The following is an 18413-nucleotide window of genomic DNA, read 5'->3' as shown; positions in this document are numbered from 1 at the left end:
CGCCCCATTTGTCTCTATCTGACAAACCTGAAGTACAATAACTGCTGAGGATAAATCAACTTCCCATAGACCTCTTAATATTACATGTCTGAAATAAGTGGCAGTTACAAGGTCTCTAAGCGAATAACCCGAGTAAAAAAATCTAAGGGCTGATTTTTATAAACAAGCATATCTCATTTATTACATAAAGGGGCATATTTATCATCCTTTAAAGGAGTTGTTCACTTTTTTTGTTAACTTTGAGGCAGATTCTGAAACAATTTGCAACTAGGGTTGCCACCTTTTATGGATACAAATACCGGCCTTCCTATATATTTATCTATTTTCCCTATTAATAACACTGGGATCAACCATAACTTTACCGGCCAGGCCGGTAAAATACCGGCCAGGTGGCAACCCTATTTGCAACTGGTTTTCATTTTTTTTTTATTTTTGAGTTATTTAGCTTTTTATTTAGCAGCTCTCCAGTTTGTTATTTCAGCCATCTGGTTGCTATGGTCCAAATGAACCTAACAACTATGCACTGAATTGAATAAGGGACTGGTATATGAAATGGAGAGGCCCTCAATAGAAAGATGAGTAATAAAAAGTAATAATAACAATAAATATGAAGCCTTACAGAGCATTTATTGTTTGTATGGGGTGAGTGACTCCATGAAAGCTGGAAATGGAGGGCGATTAATTCAAAAACTATAGACAGGGGCATAACTACATAGGAACTGACCCTACGGCTGCAGGGGGCCCAGGAGGTATAGAGGGCCTAATTAATATGATATTACCACATATATTGGTACAAAAGGACAACCTCTGCATATGCTGGGGCACTAAATCTAATTTGTTGTGGGGCCCAGTAACAACTAGTTATGCCACTGAAAAAGCAAAAATGATGAACAAATGAAGAGCTGCTTAGTATTGGCCATTCTATAACATTCTAAGGTTAACTTAAAGGTGAACCAACCCTGAAAAATGGCAACCAAATACACCAAACATCACCAGCCATTGCAGCAGAAATCAGTGTATTATACAGTTGTTTTTTGATTTTCTGAAATGGAGAAAACACATCAGCAGTAATGTCACAAAGCCCTGTCATGTGACTGCCAAAGATAACCATACAATACATTTACATGTCTGAAATAAGTGTCAAATACAAAGTCCCTAAGCAAATAGTCTGAGCAGAAAAAGAATCTGGTTTTTATAACCTGGTTTTATAACCTGGCACATCACCAGGCATTGCTGTGTAAAACCGTGTCAATGTATCAGGTTGTAAACTGATTTTTACTGGCCATGAAAACACATCAGCAGTGATGTCACAGTGCCTGGTCATGTGACTGCCTCAGATAACAACAATACAAATACATTCAGCTACTATACTGAGCACTAAGAGAACATAACATAATAAGTTACCGAGGAGTTTCATGACCATATAAAAACACGAGGCCGAAGGCCGAGTGTTTTTATACAGGTCATGGAACTCCGAGGTAACTTCTAATATCCTCATATTTTACAACTGGGGGTACTTTATTTATTATAATACACAAATTTCAATGAGTCATGTGACAGAAATGACATCAGAACTCACCGTTTATAACTGATGACATCAGAACTCACCGTTTATAAGGATATAATTTACAGGATATTCATGGCTTTTGTGTATTATATGGTATTACATTACATAACTAGAATCATTATTCAAGTACTATAATATTTATATTTCTAATTGCATAATATATATATTATAAACGTTTAACTTGTTCCTTCATTAAAACCCTAGACACATCAGCAATGATGTCATAATGCCTTGTGCGTTTACATTGCCCGGTGATGTCATAATGCCTTATGACGTCATAATGCCTTGTGATGTTTACAGCCTGAGATAAACACCTGAACAACTCAAACACATCTCATTTACTTAGAGACATTCAAACTACAAACATGTATTCAAGATTTCTACAATATTTTTTATTGATCTTAAGTTTTAATCTAAATAATGGATTTCCTATCAAAATCAACAAAGGTAAAATATGATTTATTACGTTCTTATGCAATTTAAAGGGGCTAATTATTTTTAAGGTCTAGATAAATCAAACACTGGGAAAAGACCAGTTAGAAGGTGTTTATTTTATATATTATATAGACTGCACAACATTCACGTTATTTAAACAGGACTTTCTAGCTGAAAAGAAGGCATTTTTCTGTGGAAATTTACTTTACGAAATAATGTATTACTTAACTTATTGATCCTTTATTATTAGAACCTCAAGAATTAGGGGGTGATTCAATTATTTTGATAAATAGTTGGGTCTCCCAGAGAACATGACTCAGTTGTTTGAGTGTTACTGTAAAGTGATATTGAAGTAAAATAGATTTTTTTCCATAAGTAGCATTAAAATATTTTGGGTATATGTCCAAACAGTCCTAACCTGTTTAAGGGGTGTTAACTGTTTGTATATTATAGAATTTTTGGGGGGGGGGGCAGTCACCTACTTCGTAGTAAATGTTCCCTATATTGTGATAAAAGGATCACACACACATGATTTAAGCACTTTCCACAAAGTCTTGCATAAAAAGTATGTGTACTAATATAACTTTTTAATGTTTTACAGTAATTCCAACAAGACAGCCTACAGTAAAATATGGTGAGTGTGAAACGTCTTTTTATTGAGTTTATACATAATGAACCAGGAGTTGGTAGAAGTGGTGGTTTTGCCACCAAACAAATATTTAAACAAGTTAAGACTTAAAGGGATTGTTCACCTTTAAGTTAACTTGTAGTATGTTATAGAAAAGCTAATTCTAAGCAACATTTCATTTGGCCTTCATTTTTGCTTTTCTATAGTTTTTGAATTATTTGTTGCTTTTTCCAGCTTTCAAATGGGGGTCACCGACCCCATATAAAAATAAATGCTCTGTAAAGCAACACATATGTTATTGCTACTTTTTATCCCTCAACTTTCTATTCAGGCCTCTCCTATTAATAGCCAAATCAATGCATCATTGCTAGGGTAATTTGGACCCTAGCAACCACATTACTGAAATTACATACTGAAATTAAGATTATTCAGAAGTAAATGTCCCCATACAACATTTAAATTGTGCACATACAAGAATTCATTTGCGAATCACTTTTAACAATGTCTTGTGAGCAAAATTTGTGAATTAATACATTATATTAATATATTGTGCTTTTATTTTTTACAGATGTTAGAACAACGACATTAGACCCCGGTCTTCGTGAGTATAAAGCTTATTTTTATTTTTAATAAACCAGGATTTGCTAGTACAGGTATGGGACCTGTTATCCAGAATGCTCAGGACCTGGGGTTTTCCAGATAGTGGATCTTTCCGTAATTTGGATCTTCATACCTTAAGTCTACTAGAAAATCATGTAAACATTAAGGGGCACATTTACTTAGCTCGAGTGAAGGATTAGAAGGAAAAAAACTTTGAATTTCAAAGGTTTTTTTGGCTACTTCGACCATCGAATTGGCTACTTCGACCTTCGACTACGACTTCAACTTCGAATCGAACGATTCAAACTAGAAATCTTTCGACTATTCGACAATTCGATAGTCGAAGTACTGTCTCTTTAAAAAAACCTTCGACCACCTACTTCACCACCTAAAACCTACCGAACACCAATGTTAGCCTATGGGGAAGGTCCCCATAGGCTTTCTAAGTATTTTTTAGCGAAGGAAAATCATAGATCGATGAATTAAAATCCTTTAAATCTTTAGATCCAAAGGATTTAATCGTTCGATTGAACGATTTTTCCTACGATCGTTCGAACAAACAAATTGTGGTAAATCCTTCGACTTCGATATTCGAAGGATTTTACTTCGACGGTCGAATATCGAGGGCTAATTAACCCTCCATATTCGACCAATAGTAAATGTGCCCCTAGATAAACCCAATAGGCTGGTTTTGATTTCAATAATGATTAATTATGTCTTAGTTGGGATCAAGTACAAGGTACTGTTTTATTATTACAGAGAAGAAGGAAATCATTTTTAAAAATTTGGATAAATTTATTATAATGGAGTCTATGGGAGACGGGCTTTCCGTAATTGGGAACTTTTTGGATAATGGGTTGCCGAATAAGGGATCCCATACCTATAGTGGGGATTTTTTCAGAGATCTAATATTTTAGTCAAGTTAAGCCCTTAATGGTTTTATAGGTAGAAATAGATACCTCAATTTCAGTTCAACTAAATTACCATTTTCAAACACGAAACACTCTGGATAAAAATTATTTATGCTTGATGCATTTCGGGTGTAGCTCTCTTAGTCATGTTGGACAGCACTCAATAGAATATTACCATTAACAAAAATAGCAAAAGATGGACTACCCCTTTTTAAGACACGTATTATTTGGTGTAGTTGTCCAGCAAGTAAAGACAGCTTTTTTCTTTTGTGGTAGTTGCCTTCGGTTGAAAAAAGTTGTAGTAAGAGACGACTCCTATATAATACTAAAAGGAGCACACATGAATGAATTTATTCACTTTTAACAACCGTCTGTGAACTAATATAGCATTTTTATTTTGTTTTTATAGAGATTTTGCAGCTTCTGAAACCAACCGTGCCTGTTGAAAATGGTGAGTATGAAAGTGGGAGAGTTGCTCAGAGATTAAATATTTTTGTAAAATTAAGACCTTAATGGTTTAAATAATATTGTTTTTCTTTTTGTCTCATACAGATGTAATAGCAACTCCAAACCCCAACACAATAGCTGCCTTTTGGTTTGAAAGTAAGTGTCATATATTTTTCCAAGATTTAAAAAAAATGATTCAAAATAATATTTGTGGTACTAAAAATTTGTTTTTCTTCCCCTTTGTACAGTTCTGAGCGACAAAGCAAAATTTAAAGCATTTGTTGGTGTGTCAGTTTTGGTCTTTGCTCTTGTGCTATGGGCAAGCACATTCATATGCTACGATCTATGGTAAGTACCAATATAAATAACATACTTGATATTGGGTTGATAGTCATTTCTAGCTTATTTTTCCTTTGATCGACAGATAAACTTTACTAGTAAAATGGGTAAATCCAAAATCCTATTTGTGATCAATTTACAGACAATACATTAAAGTGTGTTTTTTAGAAACATTTTCGGTTAACTAACAGACACTACTCAGAGACTGAGATCAATGTATTTGTCACTTGGGAATGACTTTAAATTGTATTGGGTTATTGCCAAGAAAACCACCCTGATCATTTTATGGCACTTGCAGATTCTGAAACACTAAACAAAAACGTATTAATTGTATTTCTTACAATTCATAGGGACAAGAAGAAAGACGAATGGAGCAAAACAGGTAATAAAACAATTTTGTGTTTGTAGGTAAATATACATTCTGAGTTGTATGAGTGACCATATTCACACTATGGCCAATTCATTGTAACTTTGTTTCCTAAAGTCTGAGCTGGGTTGGACTGGCCCACCAAGCCACTGTAAAAATCCCGGTGGGGCCTGTCCTTATAAGGCCCTTAACTGCAAGCTAGCCGTCCCCAGCCATCACTGCTTCTCATTTTGCTGCTATGTGTTCCACTGTGGAATGCATGGCCATCATTATTTTTTTAAAAGCAGAAGCAGAGTAAGTAGTAGAAAGTCGTAAAAGCAGTTTTGGATGGGGTGGAGATGCAAATTGTGATAGGCTTTTGACTCGAGTGCCTGATAGGCCCCAGGAAACCCAGTTCTACTCTTTGTCTGGGGTTGCCATACTGCTATATTTTAACAGGACAATTCAATAGGCTTCTCTGTAGCTCACTCTTGGATTATATATTGTTTATCCCACAGGGTATACTGTGCCGATATCCCAAAATAGATAATCAAAGAAGGTTATAGATGCAGGATCAATACAGGCAGACATTTAAAGCTGCAAAATTCCTTTATTAAGGAAGTGTATGTTTTAGGCAAAGCATGTTGTGTGATACGCTTCCTTCATAAAGGAATTTTGCAGCTTTAAACGTCTGTCTGGATTCATCCTACATCTACAACCTTCTTTGATTACATTTTAACAGGACACCGTTACATAGGAGTATAAATGTACTGTATTTGGACAAGTATTTGTAGGAGTGGGGATAGGTAGCAATAGGAACAATTGCAGAACATGTTAGAATTATAGAAATGTAGAATATTCAATGGAAACATTTATTGAACTCACTCAAATTGTATGTTTCAGAGGAAGAAAGAAAAAAAATAAAAGTAGTAGACGTAGAAGATGACTGCCCTGAAGACGACGATTTCACTTTCACTAACTGCTTACTCAAAATACCAACGTGCATATTTGGGATTATCTACTTTTTGTTTGGAAAAGTATTTGTGTGGATCTTTACAAAGTGTGTCGTATTATGCATCACGTACTGGTACAGGCGCTCTAAGGCAAAGAAAGCTATAGAGATGACGAAAGAAGTGATAAAAACAGACATCAAAGAAACGTCTATTACAATAGAACAACCAGAAGACGCAAAGAATACAGTGGATGAACCTAAAAAGCCAAAGAAATATAAACCATTTATCAACTGTAACAAAGAAGTAACAACTGTATAATAAAACAGCTATTAAACAGAAAATAAAAGAGAAAATGAGCACTGGAATTGGAAAAAAATTAAGGACGAAGACGATCCAAAAATACAATGGAAGATAAAAATAAATTACAAAAATAATAAGGGAGAAGGGTTTATTGTGGCCCGTGATCGCAACCTCCGCCTTACCTCATACCCTACCCGCAACATGCAAAATACATGCTTTTTTGCATTTTATACTTAATAAATGTTATACTTAATTTGTTAAATTATATTTTTATAATAAAAATTATAAAAAAAAACTTAAATCCATTGTCATTTGTTATCCATTTACATAAACATGTGATTGCCCATATATCAAAAAGGACAACAGTTTCAACTATGCCTAATTATTTATTATACAGGTTATGGAAAAATAAAGATTATGGAATGAATACAATCACTATGTACAGCTCTATAGTAAAATATCATAATAGATATAATCTTCCCGTACCTGTATATCCATGCAGATGGTTGGGCAAACAGACTATGCTAATAGTGCATTGTTTAGAATTATGCCCAGCACCTTAAAACCTTAGTCCCACTAAAAATAAGTATGTATGTAGCACTGTACACAGTTCTGTATTCTGCATATAATACCAAATACATCATGTTACATATCTACAATCCTTCTTGATGGAGGCTGCCAGAAAAGGCAATGGCACTGTTCTAGAAGAGTCGAAATTCTGAAAAATTTTTTTGGTTCTTAAAGTTACCAGGAGGAGACATTTGTTGCCCCTGGTAACTCGCTGGCTGATAACTCCTCTTATGGCAGCAGTGCCCCTGCTTTTTCAGCATATCATATATGGCAGATATCACTTGTACTTGTGTGTTACTTAAATTCTATTCAATTCCAGTATTAATTAGGGATGCACCGAATCCACTTTTTTGGATTCGGCCGAACCCCCGAATCCTTCGTGAAAGATTCGGCCGAATACCGAACCGAATCCGAACCCTAATTTGCATATGCAAATTAGGGGTGGGAAGGGGAAAACATTTTTTACTTCCTTGTTTTCTGACAAAAAGTCATGCAATTTCCCTCCCGCCACTAATTTGCATATGCAAATTAGGATTCGGATTCGGTTCGGCTGGGCAGAAGGATTCGGCCGAATCCGAATCCTGCTGAAAAAGGCCGAATCCCGAACCGAATCCTGGATTCGGTGCATCCCTAGTATTAATATACTCAAACTATAAACAAATTGCACATAAACATATCTTTTTGTGGAACCACTGCATATTTACATATGCCATTGCTTAATATGATAATTTGCTTTATTGTAAAAAGCAGTTTCTTCCAGCATAGTGAATACAGGGACCTGTTATCCAGAATTGGATTTTCATACCGTAAGTCTGCTAAAAAAAATAGTAGTAGTAGTAGTAGGCACACGAGTGTCTCCTGGAATGACCCCTAGCTTGTGCATCATTCAGATAGGTGTTAAGTATAAGACTTCCCTGAACACTGAGCTTCTTAATCCTGTTCAAGTTGGGGAGTGTAGCCTGCACCAGACTATTGCTCCAAGAGAAACTGGTAAATGCTTGTGCCCTCCATAGTTACACAGTTAAGTTGGATTGACAAAAAAAGACCAAAGACCTTCAAGTTCACATATAAAAGATTTTGAAGATAAAAGATTTCAAGAAACCACCCAAGCCACTGTTTAAAGAATCAGCCATCACAACATCACCTAGAAGGACATTCTGCATCCTCATTGCCCCCATCATGAATAACCCCTACGCTGCCTCAAAAGAAAGTTCTGCTACTCAGGGCCAGGCCAAGGTATTTTGGCACCCTAGGCAAGGGCTTCAATCAATGCCCCCCAACCCTCCCACCCGGTCCTACATTACCATTTCCCACCTTATCATTCATAATGCCCCCTGTACCTATGCCAGCAGCCATTATGTTGCCCCATGTACCTGTGCCAGCACCTATCATATTGCCCCCATTTGTACCTCTGCCAACGGCAGTCAATCCCTCAGATTGCCCCCAACCCTCAATCTGTACCTGTGCCAGCATACGACAAAACATCTATCATAGTGTTACACCCAGTAAGTAATAACGCCAGCGGCAGCCAAAAAAATCCATCATATTGCCCCTAATTTGTACCTGTGGCAGAAGAAGTCAAAAAATCATTGGAACTTCTCCCATTGACTTATATGCAACCTCGACAGGTCTGAGATGCCGGATTTTCAGATTTGGACTTTTCATCCTCAGGGTTTAAAAAATTCCTATAAATTCGTGATTTTGTATAAAAAAAAAATCCGGATTTTTTGGGGATTTTTGCATTCAGAGTTTATTATATAACCCCCTTATGTTACAGTGTACAGTTCAATGTTTTTGCCCCTTAATTGTTTTGCAGCTGGATCAGGAACATTGTCAAATAAGCCCTTTTTTAAATATAAAATATAATGACAGGATAAATGCTATTGTTAAACTGGGTGTTATTCACTAACTTTTTGATGCCATCCCGTCAGGTACTGGCTTGCATTAGTCTAATGTTGCCTGATCAATCACAGCTCATTGGTAGCTGATTGTTATAAGTCATGACACTGTACACTGTTATATTCCGTAATAAGACTTGCAGGGAAATGTAATAAAAGTCGTAAACGGTGAAATATGCATAAATAGCATTTCCCATTGTTAGTTCATTAAAACGTCATTCACTATTACAATGCAAACTTGAATTTCTGTAAAACAACTTTAGATGAATCTGCAAAGATGCTCATCTTTGCACAACCTTCTGTTTAGTATTGTTATGATATAACTATAATAGTGGTATTGTGCTCTAATGAGTCATACCCTTTATGATTAACAGAAGCATGTAAAACTTTTTTAACACTCAACTGACTCTTTGCCATTCCTAAAATAATGGAGACATGTTCAATACGATTCATGGCCACACACATTTGGCAATTATTGTGGATGTGATGGAGCCTAACCTTACCAGCAACAAGGTGGGGTGTCAATGGGTCTGTGCTATTTTGTCCATTTAATAGTATTGTCTACATGCTTAGGGGTCAATGAAATTATGTTTTTTGCAGATTAATGTTTCTTTCTGCCCACCCGACTGTGGTTATTTAAGAAGTCATTTAGCAGCAAGAATAGTCATGATTGACTAAATATATGCACATAGTAAAAAAAAACCTGTGCTGCCAGTTGTGTTTCATTGCCCAAGCAAGCTCTGATTCCTCAGACCGTACATAAGCCTTCTGTGAAGTATTTTGTGCCTGTTCCTGACCTTGATACTCCTCCAGCCCTGATATTTTGTCTGTATTAGATTTGGTTCTCTCTCTCCAGGCTCCTTGTAATCTCTAGCAGGAAGATGGGAAGGTCATTTTAGCAGTTCCAGGGCTCCTGCTTGACAGACTGTAACAAAACAATAGATTTTTTTGTGATTAAGAAAATAGGCAGAAAGTATGTTCAGCACAAGCCCTATTCATTTAACTCCTATTGAAAAGGGGGTGTACTATCCCATTAAAACCACCCCAAGAATACCACAAATGGAAGCAGGTGGCTTTGAGGGATTTAACAACAACTTATTTATTTGTAGTGCATGAATTAGTGGTAGTGCTGGAACTAGGGGTAGGCAGCAGTGGAGTTATTAGATGTTACTGGGCCCCACAGCAAATTAATTATAGGGCCCCCAACATTTCCAGCTGTCCTGTATTACCAATATATGTTGAAATTACTCAATGAGGATCTCATGGGACCCCCTATACCTCCTGGGCCCCCCAGCAACCGCAAGGTTTACTTTCTTTGTAGTTACGACTCTGGTAGGCAGCAATGCCACCTGCCTTGGGTGCCACTATTTTTGAAAATGGTGGGCCAGGTCTAGAAAATATGTTTATTGCAGTATGTGCAACAAAACACTATTTGAGTGTCTCATCTTTATAGTAGCTCTAGTGTCCCTTTGCTGTTCCTATATTAGGTGGTCTGTATCTACCGCAAACTCTTCCAGACAGAGGTAATGCTGTGAGCGACTGTAGGTGGGGGTGTACAGATTGGCATACATGCTCTGGGTGTCAAAGCTCTTTGGCCCAGTTCGGATGAAAAGTAATCACGCTCCCATCTATAAATTCTAAGAATTGTTCAGGATGTTTTTTGGAGAAAGTGTTGTGTGATGTAAATTTCACGAGGAAGTGTTAAAAAACAGAACCTGTAACCCAGGGTCTATATCTGGTTCTAATGAATGAGGATATGGTTTTCATTCGGTTTTAACCCTGCACACTTATTAACAATTGTTTTGATTACATTTTGGTTTTGCAATTTTTCATCAGCCAATTAGAATGTATGTATGTCTTTATTTGTAAAGTGCCGTACAATGCATAAACGTACAATATAAATAAAAGTACAATATATAAAAGTACACACAGAGAGGACAAGTCAGACGATAAATACAATAAATAAACACAGTGCACAAGGCTTATATAAGGACGCAGAGCTTAAGGGCTATGTGGTAAAAGACGCAATAGGAAGGAGGTCCCTGCCCCGTAGAGCTTACAGTCTAGGATGTTCTCAGTAAAAGGCCATCAGGGGATGGTTGGTATCACAAGAGATACAACCTAGCTGTTATAATGGCTCCCACATCTGTAAAGCTGGCCCTGATTATTGTACCATGGTAACTGACCCCTGCACAACAAATCAATGTCACCAAAAGTACTTCTGCGACTGCTAGCCAATGCATATTGATAATTATGAGCAGATGTGTAAGTACTGATTGCAGAACCAGACCAAAGAACTTGATATTATTATTAGAATCTTGGAAAGTGGCTGAAAGATAAATAAAGACAAAATCATTGTTATTTGCTCAAACCACAAATTCTACTTCCCCTTTTATGGTTGCACTCTCCTCAGAACTGAAACTTTTTCCTACATGGTTTCGATTTCTTGGACATTTGAGAGTAGCAACAATAATGTCTTCCTCTATACAAGCTTGTGAAATCTATTAACATGTGATTTTTTTTGCTTGGTATATACAAGATTCACTGAAGAAAAAAAAAAAAGAGAGGAACCATGAGAAAACACCTTTTCCCTGTGGTTCATATTCTGTAGGGCTGTACCCCAAAGGGACCCAGAATACTGGCTGGGAGTAGGGTTGCCACCTGGCCAGTATTTTACAGGCCTGGCCGGTAAAAATGATGGCTGAGCCCAATGTAATTAATAGGGAAAAAAGATAAATATATAGGAAGGCCGGTATTTTTTTCCAGAAAAGGTGGCAACCCTAGCTGGGAGGTCAGACTAAAAGCATGAAATTTGGGGTGGCTGTGCTTACTGGCTGCCCTGGGTGACTAACACTGCAATGTTTTTTATGTATTGAACAAACGAGGTACTGGCACACAGTAGCACTTGCAACAAGGGGGTTAAACCCTACATGTTTATTGTGTCAAGCAAAGGGTCACAACGTTTTGGGGGCTGGCCCCTTCGTCAGGTGTTGGGGAACAATCTGAAAACAACTGAAAAAAGTGTTTGGCATGTAAACAACCCCTTTAAGGTGTGAAGATCCAAATTACGGAAAGATCCGTTATCCGTAATAGTGATATCAAATGGTGAACTAAGTACGCCTTTAAAAATCCTATAGAAATAAATGGAGAGAGGCAGTATTTCACTCTGTGAACTGTGGAGATCTCTAATTTCACTCTTAAATAAATTTACCCCTTGGTGGTCACATAATAAATTTTGGGGCAAATTCCCTAACACTTTTCGAGACGTAAATTCGCTAGGACAACACCAATTCCCTAAAGTGCGAAGTTGCGTCCAGGGCGCACTAGCCAATCAAAAGCAAAGTTGCGCTAGCGTTGCCTAATTTGCATATTGCGAGAAATGATAAACACGCACGTATATGTTGCAGCAAATACATTACATTACACAAGTCCAGGGAACCTTAATAAATAAAATAGAGTTGTTATAATGCCCTATACATGAGCCCAGTGTATAGTTTATGTTCCATATGTTAGAAAATAGAGGGGGAACCCGGTTACCCAAAAAAACGGACCTTTGCAGGCTATCACTCACAAAAAAGAAAAAAAATGCCAGCGTTTTTTGGGACTTAGAATTTTGCACTTAAAATTGAGGAAGCCCTATTCACTCCATTGCATTTGCCTAGTCTGAGCTGTCGAAGGCAAGTCTGGTGAATGAGGTAACCTTTAGTAAAATCCGCATCTTAGCGAATTTGCAGAGTTAAGTCCGCTCGACAGAGCAAAAATTCTCCTGGCGTTAGAGTGCGAAGCAGAACTAGCGTCTATCTCCTTCGATAGTGAAGTGACGCCTGCTCCCGCTAGGGAATAGGCGAAGTTCTGAAATGACGTCACGCTTTGATTTTCGCTAGCGTTAGTCACTTCGCCCTTTATGGAATCTGCCCCTTTGTATTCATGGAATTGAATATTGTGCTCTGTAGCATACAACAACCCTGTGAGCTGAGAGTCATTGTTAAAACCTAGCCAAGGGCAAACCCTCACACCCTGCACAATGAATTAACATTGATGGTCTTTTAATGTAACCAGCTCCGTAAGTCTGTGAAGCAAAGCTGGCAGCAGAAGTCTGAGTACAATAAGTCTAGTACACTAGGAGTGACCAACCATTCAGGCCACCTCATGACCACCATCACCATTCTAAAACCATTGTAACATAGTTAAATTGAGTTGAAAAATTATCTAACCATCAAGTTCAACCCCACATAATCCCCAGTGTACTGTATATACATACACACACTCATACCGACCTATCTATAGACTCACATAAACTATATCTACCAGCATCTATACTAATTGTAAATTTTAAAGGGGTTGTTCACCTTTAATATTACTTTTAGTATGATGTAGAGAATGATATTCTGAGACAATTTGCAAATCGGTTTCCATTTTTTTTTATTATTTGTGGTTTTTGAGTTATTGAGCTTTTTATTCAGCAGCCCTCCAGTTTGCAATTTCAGCAATCTGGTTGCTAGGGTAAAAATTCCCCTAGCAACTATGCATTGATTCGAGTAAGAGACTGGAATATGAATAGGAGAGGCTTGAATAGAAAGATGAGTGATAAAAAGCTGCAATAACAATAAATTCAGTCAGTGACCCCCATTTGAAAGCTGGAAAGAGTCAGAGGAAGAAGGCGAATAATTTATAAACTATATTTGCTTTAGTAGCCACTGAATGACACTGGAATGTGACAACTTATCTACAAAAATCCCCAGATCCTTCTCAATTAAAGGGGTGGTTCACCTTCAAACAACTAGTTGATTTCAGACAGATCACAGAAATAACTTTTTCCAATAACTTTTTATTTTCTATGTGTCCCTGTTTTTCTAATATTGAAGTGTAAAGTATCATTTTTCAACTTCTGAAGCAGCCATGGGAGGGGAGGTCGCCGACCCTGTAAACTGGTCCAAGTTGATAAATTTGTTATCTTTGTCCTTGTGAGCAAAATCTCTGGGTTTCATTACAGGCAGCTGTTAGAATTGATACAATAGTTGCTAATACTCCAGAGATGCTGCTGAGAAATGTATCAACTAAATTTTGCAAAATTATAACAGTAGAGAGTCTGTCCCTGAATTACTGAGCTGCCAGACTAAAACATCAGAGACAAAAACCTTCCACTTAGATTTTGGAAAAACAGTAAAAAATAAAAAAAGGATTGATAAAAGTCTTTATTTCTGGGGAACAATCTAAAAACAACTGAATTGAAAAAAGTGTTTGGAAGGTGAACAACCCCTTTAAGATAACCCCGGCATTCTGTCATGGGGAGGCACATTTATCAAAGGTCGAATTTCGAATTCAGTTGAGTTCTTTTAAAATCTTTTAAATTAGAATTTACTTGAAAATTTGACTGGGGGGTTATTTATAAAAAAAATTGAATATCTAAAACTCCGACTAATTTTACCGACTCAAAAACTTAAATCTAATTAGACTAAACTCGATTCGAGTTTTTTCTCTGAAAAAAACTTGAACGTCAGGAAGGCGACTCATATGTCCAAATTGATCCCTGGAACTCTCCCATTGACTTATACATGAACTCGGCAGGTTTTAGGTGGTCGAATTCGAGTTCTTAAAGGACCAGAGTATGATAAATCTCGAAATTCAAATTTGAATTAAAACTCGAATCAAGTTTGGATAATTCACAACTCTAATTTGAGAGTTTTGACCATAAATACAATTAAAAAATTCGAATTCGAATTTTCAATTCGACTCAACATTCAATCTGCCCCTTATAATGTGCATTTATATTGTTTCTGCCAAAGTACATAACTTTGCATTGCATTTATCAATACTGAAACTCATTTTCCAGTTTGCTGCCCAGTTTTCCAATTTAATCAAATTACTTTGCAAAGTGGGAACATCCTGCATTGAACTTATAGTTCTGCACAATTTAGTATCATCAGCAAAAATGGTAACAGTACTTTCATTTAGGGATGCACCGAATCCAGGATTCGGCCTTTTGTAGCAGGATTCGGATTCGGCCGAATCTTTCTGCCTGGCAGAACCGAATCCGAATCCTAATTTATATATGCAAATTAGGGGTGGAGAGGGAAATCTCGTGACTTTTTGTCACAAAACAAGGAAGTAAAAAATGTTTTTCCCTTCATTCCCCTAATTTGCATATGCAAATTCGGGGTGCATCCCTACTTTCATTAATAAACAAGTTAAAAAGCAAAGGACCAAGTCCATTCTACCTGCGGCTCTCTGTTCGTCAGGGCCGGATTTACATAGCGGGCGCCCTAGGCCTGCTGTCGTTCCTCACCCCGCCCCCTCCATTTTATTCGTGCAAATTTTCGAGAAATTAGAATTGGCGCAAGGGAAATTTAAAAAACTATAGTTTCTCCCCAGTGTTTCTGAAGCAATATGGATGTGGTTAGGCAGCATGCAGCCCCCTAAAATCCTGCCGTCCTAGGCCTGGGCCTTGGTGGCCTTTCCACAAATCCAGGCCTGTTGTTTGGTCATTGACAAAATTGTTTGATCACAATCACCAGGCCAAACCCCCATAGACAGAAATCTTGTACACATAACAGAACAACAATGGCTGGATGCTCTTAACTAATGATGCTGGCTAATACATAAAATGCTCTGAGCCCTGGATTTTCACGTGATACTTACTTATGTCCTCTTCCTCATTTCTTCCGTCCTTTTTGTCATCCCTCTTCAGATCCATCACTTCATCTAATAAGATCAGAGAAAATATTCTTATACTGTACTCCAAATTAACATGCACCTCTAGCTGGATAGGATACATAGGAATTTTACCTACAGTTACAGAATGTAAAGACCTGTTTCTCCATCTGTGGGTGGCTCAAACCTGCTCCTTTTTACTCCTGTCATTTTAGCTCATTAGTGTCAATCCTCACCCAATCCCACTGGTCCCATCCACAAAACTTACGCCCCTTTGTGCTTACCTGGCTCTACATGTGGTTCTCATCACCACTCTTATTTTGGCCTCACTTGTATCCTTACCCCCCCCCCCCCCCGATTTCACTAGGCACTCCTTAAAGGAGAACTAAACCCTAAAAATGAATAGGGCTAAAAATGTCATATTTTATTTTGTGAACTTTTTGCACCAGCCTAAAGTTTCAGCTTGTCAACAGCAGCAATGATCCAGGACTTAAAACTTGTTGCAGGGGGTCACCATCTTGGAAAGTGTCTGTGAAACTCACATGCTCAGTGGGCTCTGAGCAGCTGTCGAGAAGCTGTGCTTAGTGGTCATCACAAATTATCAAGTAGAAAATGAGGTTGGTAATATAAGCTGATGCTACAGGATGCCCAGCAGCCTAACAACAGAACAATGGGAAGGTAACCAGATAGCAGCTCCCTAACACAAGACAACAACTGTCTGGTAGATATTAGAACAGCACTCAATAGTAAAATCTCACTGCAACACATTCTGTTACATTGAGTAGGAAAAACAACAGCCTGCAAAAAAGCAGTACCATCCTAAAGTGCTTTCTGAAACTAAAACTTTCTGAAAGCACATGACCAGGCAAAATGACCTGAGATGGCTGCCTACACACCAATATTACAACTAAAAAAATACACATTTTATATTGTAGAGTGAATTATCTGCAGTGTAATTTAGGAATAAAGACTACATCATAAAAATCTTGATAGAATCCCTTTAAGACTCTCCGAAAACATCTTGATTCCCCTAGAAGACTCACTGGCTGTTCCAACACAGGACTGGTTTTTTGTTCTGTGGTCATTATGACCTCAGTCGTCCTCCTTGTCCTCCTCTTGTTGTCTGTATTAAATAGAACACCTTGAGGTAGATGAACTCCCGTGGCACTCTCAGCTGAGATCTTTTATTCTATAAGGGACAAGATGTGAAGAAGACATAAAAGTATGTAATGCGTGTGAATATTAAACTTTAATTTAAACTCCAAGGCCATCAGTAAAAGTTGATGCACATGTACACAGATGAGGTGGCCCATCAAGGAGCCCAAGAAATTATAGAATAATACTATTAGATGCAGAGGGGAGGGAATAGGAATTATTAGGAAATGATAAGAATAATAACAAACAACACTTAGAACCAGCCAGTAAACAGAACATTTAGAAACACTGATCCATCAACAGCACCAAAGGACTCTTTTGTTTTAGCTATTAATCAGAGGATTTTCATGGTTAAAGGAACAGTAATACCAAAAAATGAAAGTGTCCTAAAGTAATGGAAATATAATGTACTGTTGTGCTGCACTGGTAAAACCTGTGTGTTTGCTTCAGAACACAACTATAGTTTATATAAACAAGCTGCTGTGTAGCCACGGGGGCAGCCATTTAGAGCTGAAAAAGGAGAAAAGGCACAGGATATACAGCAAATAACAGATAAGCTCTATAGTATACAATGGAATTCTTCAGAACTTATGTGTTTTCTTCTGTGTATCCTGTGCTTGAGTTGGCTGCCCCCATGGCCACACAGCAGCTTGTTTATATAAACTATAATACTGTGCCTTTAAACTGAGTTAACATATTAAATATTAACTTTAAAGTGAATTACCCCTTTGGAAAAAAGTGTGGGTTGAAAGTGAGAGGGGGGTATCAGTTGAAATGGTCAATAGAAAACATCGGAGTATCATTAGACCAAAGTTATCAGACTCCTATAAAGCAATGTGCGTAAACAAAGTTATCAGGTACTCATTAAAGTACCGTATGTGCGTAATCTGTTGCTTAGCAATGTAAACGACCCAGTTTATGACCAGCTTACCCATGATAAACGTATTGTCAAATGCTGCTGATAGTTGTAGGACTTACTGACATGCCTGATGGGTGAAAACATAAATAGTTAGGGGCCATAAGATTAATTTTGCTTGGTATTGAAGAATGGCTACTATCACAAGTCTGGAAGAACTGGTAGCAATAAAGTAAGGTGCTATTAGTAGCAATAAAGTAAGGTGCTATTAGTAGCAATAAAGTAAGATGCTATTAGTAGCAATAAAGTAAGGTGCTATTAGTAGCAATAAAGTAAGGTACTACTAGTAGCATATAAGTGCATGCACAGTGAGCTGAGTTCTAAAGAAAAGGTGGTAAAAGAAATGGAGAGGGAGGATAGAGAAGATATTGGGGATGGAGTTTTTGATTATAGTCCTTGTCTGAGTAGAGAGAAGTATAGTTTAGTTTTTCAGTAAATGGTCAACTGAGATGACCATCAGGACCTGAAACCTTGTCCAAAAAGGGTTATACACTACTGGTGGCAAGTAACAGAGGGATATCCCCATAAGGGTAGGGTGATGTGAGGTTAACAGGAATATGTTGGCATGTACCTGCATGGAGATTTATTATCTTTTATTACCCTTTTTTTATATAGTGTGAATATGTTTTCATCGCTCATATCCCTGGCCCAGAAATGCATTTACACAACACACAAACATTGATAATCAACACCTGTG

At 37.5% G+C, this 18413-nt stretch overlaps 1 long non-coding RNA gene across 1 annotated transcript; it reads right to left on the bottom strand.

Annotated features, from left to right (window-relative positions):
• Window positions 1–8813: 8813 nt before the first annotated feature.
• On the bottom strand, window positions 8814–16829 carry LOC108713616. The gene is made up of 3 exons (XR_001935175.2): window positions 16689–16829; window positions 15634–15696; window positions 8814–9919 (listed from the first exon to the last, which is right to left on the bottom strand). It is a non-coding gene; the product is annotated as an uncharacterized LOC108713616 (long non-coding RNA).
• Between the last annotated feature and the right edge of the window lie 1584 nt (window positions 16830–18413).

This window comes from Xenopus laevis, chromosome 4L (genome assembly GCF_017654675.1).
Source record: "Xenopus laevis strain J_2021 chromosome 4L, Xenopus_laevis_v10.1, whole genome shotgun sequence".
NCBI lineage: Eukaryota > Metazoa > Chordata > Amphibia > Anura > Pipidae > Xenopus > Xenopus laevis.
The sequence above is the reverse complement of the archived record's forward strand: the minus strand, read 5'-3'. Positions and strand labels throughout refer to the sequence as shown.